The sequence below is a fragment of the Carcharhinus amblyrhynchos genome, chromosome 20, assembly GCF_965287045.1.
Source record: "Carcharhinus amblyrhynchos chromosome 20, sCarAmb.v2.hapA, whole genome shotgun sequence".
In the NCBI taxonomy this organism is placed as follows: Eukaryota; Metazoa; Chordata; class Chondrichthyes; order Carcharhiniformes; family Carcharhinidae; genus Carcharhinus; species Carcharhinus amblyrhynchos.
The window spans coordinates 40,095,098-40,102,090 of NC_137343.1; the positions used below are offsets into that span (position 1 = coordinate 40,095,098).

General features: G+C 41.1%; 1 non-coding gene across 1 annotated transcript; it reads left to right on the plus strand.

Moving 5' to 3' along the window:
* Positions 1-5,792: 5,792 nt before the first annotated feature.
* LOC145356215 (U2 spliceosomal RNA) lies at positions 5,793-5,981 on the plus strand. The gene has a single exon (XR_013889084.1). It is a non-coding gene; the product is annotated as a U2 spliceosomal RNA (small nuclear RNA).
* Positions 5,982-6,993: the final 1,012 nt, after the last annotated feature.

Consider the following 6,993-nt stretch of genomic DNA (forward strand, 5'->3'; position numbering starts at 1 on the left):
TACAACCAATCCCAGTTTCACGGGTACAATCTTTACCAAACTGGCACAAGTCAGCAGAACATCCTTAATTCAATCTAAATGGCATAGAGGCATCAGTATTATCTTTGAACAATGAAATGGGCTGCAGTAACCCATTCTCAGCTTCTGGATCTGCCTTCTGTCTTCTACAGCCTACCTGTACTTCACAACTGGACTTACTAAACTGCTGCTCCTGAGTTTGAATGGCTTTGCGTCCATGTATATAACCTCAATCTGCCCAGAAGATTTGGTTCCCAAACCTCAATTTCAATTTTTGCTTCCTTAGAAACTGAAGGGGTGAGTTTCTTTTCTCTGTTTCCTTTTTATGAACATGTGAACATAGGAAATAAGACAGAAGTAGGCCATTCAGTCCCTCAAGCTTATACCGCCATTCAACAGCTGACCTGACTGCGTCGTGTTTTAGATTCCCATCCACCCCCGATGATCTTTGATTCCTTTTCCCAACAAGAATCTATCCACCTCTCTTAAAAATATTCTGCTTCCATTGTTTTGGAGCATTTTTCAGAAACTGGCTTTTACTTAATTACAGCTCAGCTAACCTAAAGACTCACAAAGACAGTATTCTGGTTAAAGACATTTGTTTATTTTCCAGGCCTGGTCAACATACGAAGCAGAGAGAATTGGGCAGTTCCAAATCACTCTGAGATTACACTATTCTCAGTATTACAATTGTACAATTTTCAAAAGTCATTTGCCCACCCCTTTGGTCACATCAGCCGAGTATCAGCCAATCATTATTAGAATGGATTATTTGTCTTGGCCAATATCATTTGCTCTCTGACAGCATGGGACTACATGAGTTCATGAACTTTGGAAGTTTTTCTCACAGTTACCTGGTATTTTCTAGACAACTCCTATCTGGTGTAATGTATTACCTATTCATTCAAACTGTCTGAGATCTCTAGGACTGTCTAGAGCCCACACTGAAAAGAGTTGCTTTCTCCCTTCACTCAGTAGCTGCATTATTCCAAAGAATGTGGTTCTTTTTACTTGATTACGTCCCATCATGCCTTAGATCAGTTTGTTACTGGCCAAGGTATATGATTTTAATACAGAATATAATGTGTTTTTAAAATACATGTATAAATTCTCTAACAGTGGTTATATATGTCTCTATGCAAGCAGTACCTTTATATTCCAGGCACTTTGTGACTTCTGTATACTGTATTCACTCTGATTTAATCTTCCCTGATCTGTTAGTCATTTAGTCCCAGGTTATTTTGAGCTCCTTCTTACACACTGCCTTCTGAGACAGAGAGTTCCAAAGTTGCACAACACTTTGAGAGAAAAGATTTCTCCTCACTTCTGTCCTGTAAGGGTGACCCTTAATTTTAAAACAGACCCCTCTCATTCTGGATTCACCCACAAGAGCAAACACCCATTCAATGGCAACCTTATTAATACTGTTCAGGATCTTACATACTTCAATCAAGTCACCTCTTGTTCTTCTAAATTCTAGTGGAAGCAAGTCCAGATTTTCCAACCTATCTTCAGTTTCTCTTTCCAGTTTCTGCTTTCAGCCAGTGTCTATCGCAAAAAATGCAAACTTTAAAGGCACCAATCCCATCACAATATCTTTGGTGGGTACGATCAAAAAACTATATCTTGCACTGAGCAGTCTTATTTGGCCTAGGGCTATTTCATATTGATAGCAGGTGCCATGGGGTGGCACCGTGGCACAGTGGTTAGCACTGCTGCCTCACAGTGCTTGGGACCCAGGTTCAATTCCTGGCTTGAGTCACTGTCTGAGTGGAGTCCACGCATTCTCCCCGTGCCTGTGTGAGTTTCTCCCGGGTTCTCCAGTTTCTTCCCACAGTCCGAAAGATATACTGGTTAGGCACATTGGCCATGCTAAATTCCCCCACAGTGTACCTGAACAGGCGCCGGAGTGTGGCAATTAGGGGATTTTCACAGTACCTTCAGTGCATTGTTAATGTAAGCTGACTTGTGATACTAATAAATAAACTTTAAACTTACAAAAGGGAAAAGTGTTACATTAATCAGTATTAACATCTTTCACTATAATAATTTGTATTTATATAGAGCCTTTAATGTGTTAAAATGTCCAAACCTTTTAAAAGATGGGGAAGGAAGAAGCAAGCTGGAGAAGTTAAGGAAGTCAATTCCAGAGAATGGGGCATTGGTAATTGAAGGCTTTGCCACTACATGGGGACCAAATAGAGATGGGTCAAAATGCAAAGCCCAAGGATTATAATGGGGGCAAGGTCATAAAAAGACTGATTAGGCATAAGGAACCAATGGAAGCCATTGAGACTGAGAGTTGGGTTCAAAGCCAAATTGAACATGGTGTGGGAATGTCTGCAGATGACTGTTTCATACAACTTGGAGATTCGTGGGCTAAAGTTCAAGAGATTGCTAAGGATTGGTTGATAAAACACAGCAGGCATGATGGTTTCAGCAGTTTTGTGTTTGAAGTGCAGGTGGAGGTAGTGTTGCTGAGCTGACAGTAATTAGCCTTGGTGGTGGATAAGATGTAGAATTTGAAATTCACCTCAAGGTCAACCAGAACGTTAAGATCATTTACTATTTGATTCAACTTGTCTGAATGGCTAACGAGAGAATAAAATTTGAGGGAAGGATACAGAACAGTCTTACAGAAGCTGGATGAGATATCTCTGCTTTTCTGGAAAGAAGTTTGATATGGCTGAAGGCTAGACTACAGAATTTGAAGATCATGGGTGGAAGGGGTATGATATATGTTGCTAAAATCAGGGGAATAAAGACATGGACTGAGATGAGGTTGTAGAGGAAAGTTGAGCCTAGGTCTTGATAAGCAAGATAAAGGTTTTGAATTTGGTTCATTGGGGCATGGGAACCTCCTGCTGATTACCACGGACATCCTCCCTCAACTGATGAATTGGTACTCCTCCTACTGAACATATTTGAAAGAAGCATTGAGGATAGAAAGGGCACATAATGTATCTTGGTTGGAGAAGCTGAGTTCTGAAGTACATTGCTGCTTGACTAAGGCTGCAACAGGTAGTGGGAGAACCAACAGGACGAAATAGAACTACTTGACCTCATCCTTGCCAACCCACCTATCTATCCATGATAGTGCTTGTAAGAATTAATACTGCACAGTCCTTGTGGAGACACACTGAGGACACTTGAATGCGTTGTGTAGCGTTACCACAGTGCTAAATGGGATAGATTAAGAATAGGTCTGGCATCTCAAAATTGGACTCCTCTGAGATGCTACATCCATCAGCAGCAAAAGTCTGGAATTCCACTACAATCTATAACTTAATAGACAGGCATATAGTTCACTCTACCATTACCATCAAGCCAAGAGAACAACACTGGTTTAATGGTGAGTGTCAGAGATGTAAGGTACAGAAACATGCATGTGTAAATATGAGCTGCCAATCTAGTGAAGCTACAATGCAGGACTACATACATGTTAAACAGCAGAAGCAGCATATTTTGGCAGAGCAAAGTGATCTCAAAACCAACAATTGGATCAAAGTTCTGCAGTCCTGCCACATCAAGTTGTGAAAGGTGGTGGCCAACCAAACAGCTATTGGAAGGAGGAGAGGCTCTACAAACATCCCTGTCCTCAATGATAGGGAAGTCCAACACATCAGTTCAAAAGACAAAAGCTGAAGCATTTATACTCATCTTCAACCAGAAGTTACAAGTGGATGATTCATCTTGACTCCCCCTGAAGTCCCTTACATCATATATGGCAGTTTTTCAGCAATTAGATTCACTGTTTGCGATCCATAACCCTCTGAATGAAGAAATTTCTCATTTCCAGCCTAAAGACAGTGCCACCAAGTTCTAGATTCCCCAGCCATGGAAAAGAACCTCTCTGGATAAATGCAAATCTTTCTTTAATGTTTAGAATGCACAGTGGCACAGTGGTTAGCACTGCTGCTTTATAGCGCCAGGGTTCAATTCCAACCTCAGGTCACTGCCTGTGTGGAATTTGCATGTTTTCCCCATGTCTCTGTGGGTTTCCTCCGGGTGCTCGGTTCCCTCCCACAGTCCAAAGATGTGCAGATTCAATGCATTGCCCACGCTAAATTGTCCTTTATGTGGGGTTACAAGGATAGGGCAGGCGGGTTGGGGTGGGCCTGAGTAAGATGCTCTTTTGGGGATTTTGTGCAAAGCCCAAATGATCTCCTCCTGCACTGTATGGTTGTTTTTGAAAGTCATAGGGGAATTTCTGACAAGATCCTAATTTTGTGTGTCAGCAATTTCTGGTCATGAGTGTAACTCCTCCTTAAAATAAATTGTTGTTTGTTTTACACAGTATTAATGATGAGTGCCAAAAACTCATCATGATTTAACCACACCTTCTTGGCTAATGTCTCAATCTCACCTGACGGAAAACCTGTGCCATCTATTGGGAGGCCGTGGACTAGCATCAGAAATGGAGGCATCAGAAAATTCCTTTATCATCAGCTCCTGCTAATAAGTACAATTGCGGAAGAGATCACCTAAATTGAATTTGCACCGGTTGTCAACATTTGCTGATTTAAAACTCAGGGATCAGCAAACTCAGTAACAAGGTGAGACATTTTAAAAATGTCAAAAATGCAATACCTTCAGAGTCACAATGCTAATAATAATTAGTCTTGATTTGATTTGATTTATTATTGTCACGTGTATTAGCAGACAATGAAAAGTATTGTTTCTTGCGCGCTGTACAGACAAAGCATACTATTCATAAAGAAGTAAAAGAGGGAATGCAGAACGTAGTGTCACAGTCATAGCTAAGGTGTAGAGAAAGATCAACTTAATGCAAGGTAGGTCCATTTAAAAGTCTGATGGCAGCAAGGAAGAAGATGTTCTTGAGGTGGTTGTTATGTGACCTCATTCATGACCTTTTGTAGTTTCTTGCACTCTTGGGCAGAGCAGGAGCCATACCAAGTGTGATACAACCAGAAAGAATGCTTCTATGGCGCATCAGCAAACGTTGGTGAGAGTCGTAGCTGACATGCCAAATTTCCTTTGTCTCCTGAGAAAGTAGAGGCGTTGGTGGGCTTTCTTAACTATAGCGTCGGCATGGGCGACCAGGACAGATTGCTGGTGATCTGTACACCTAAAAATGTGAAGTTCTCAACCTTTTCTATTTCATCCCCATTGATGTAGACAGGGGCATGCTCTCCTGTACGCTTCCTGAAGTCGTGACAATCCCCTTCGTTTTGTTGACATTGAGAGAGAGATTATTGGCGCTGCACCAGTTCACCAGATTCTCAATCTCATTCCTATGTTCTGTCTCATCATTGTTTGAGATCTGTCCCACTATGGTGGTGTCGTCAGCAAACTTGAAAATCGAATTGGAGGGGAATTTGGCCACACAATCATAGGTGAATAAGGACCATTGTAGGTGGCTGAGAACATAGACTTGTGGGGCACCCGTGTTGAGGATGATCGTGGAGAAGGTGTTGTTGTGAAAAACTGAAGAGAAACTTTTCAACAACAGATTAAAAGCTTTTACAAATAAGTTGTTGATTGAATGATACTTTCTCACTTGTAAAATGAAATAAATTTTTAAAAGAATGTAACAAGTTATTTAATTTCTATCAAGGTAGATCAAGGCTTGGAGCCAAACATGAGTCCTTATTGAGACACAAGTGGCTCTGGAGCCGTAGGTAGTACACCATGGGCTAGCCAGATATAAAAGGAGCTTCAGGGTGGGAGCTTGGCCATTGGAAGAGAAAATTCTATAGTACATGCAATTTGGACAAACGGGATTGAGTGCACAGCATGAAAATAATAGCACAGTTGCTTCTCGGCCTTTTGGCTAAGATCAAGTGTAGTATCAACATGCTGTGCTTGGTTGAAGTCATTAGGTTACATTTTAGCTTCATTTGAAGCAACTTTTAAAAGCAGCATCTCGGCCTTTTGGCTAAGGTGCAAATGAGATCAAGCCTTGGAGGAGGTGCAATGCCTACTCATCAGCTTGGATCATGTAGATCAAGCCCAAAACACAATGTGAGAGCCCTGTTTTGTCAGCTTGGATTGGGAATGTCTCACTTGTGGAGACTCTGAATTGGACTTGATTTGATTGAATTGGATTTTTTAAAAAGATGAAAATAATAGCGCAGTTGCCAGGAGTAAGGGTACCTGGAAAGAAAGGGTTAAAATTGCAATGTGGTAGTTGGGAGAACAAATGCATTTGGAAAAGCTGAGGGTGTTGATCAAGTTTGAGAAATCAGAAACATTTCAAAACAAACTAATGCTGGAATTAATTTTTAATGTTGCAGCTTTAGAAAGGTGTGGCTTTACCACCCATTTTTATGGGTGCCCAAAATGACGGCAGCTGTGCTCCCAAGGGACTGTGGTTGCAGGTAAGGTTGCCAACCCTCCAGGATTGGCCTAAAGCTTCCTGCAATTGAAGATCAAAGGTAGGTTTTTTTTTGTCATTTTTGTTGAACATTTCTCGTTACCAGAAAATTTTGAAAATAGGGAAGGGGGCAGTTTGGCTGAGAGTTAACCAGCATCTCATTGGGCAATGAGTGTTTTGGTTTCCATTTAGCATAGTAAGACAATGCATCACAGGGATGGATGTGTTGGCCAACCAATGCCTGGCACATGGGGTTAAGTCAAGTGATGAAACTTGCAGGAATACATTTAATTACAGTTGGCAAGCCCAGTTGCAAATAAAAATGCCATTGCATTTCTTGCATGGGACAATGAACTCGAGCTCTTCTTGCATAACAGTAACAACTTTGATTTACATAACACCTTTATAATGTAGTAAAACATTTCAAAGTCCTTACCAAACAAAATTTGACATGAGGCCGTGTAAAAAAAACAGGACAGATGACCCAAAAGTTTGGTCAAAGGCAGGCTTTAAGTCTTCCATGAGTATTCTAAAATTGTCATTGTGTTTTTACCCTAGCCACCACTTCTATTATGCTTTTTGGCCTTTTGACTAAGATCAAGCATCAGATCAAGCCCAAGCTGGGGTGCAATGTCATA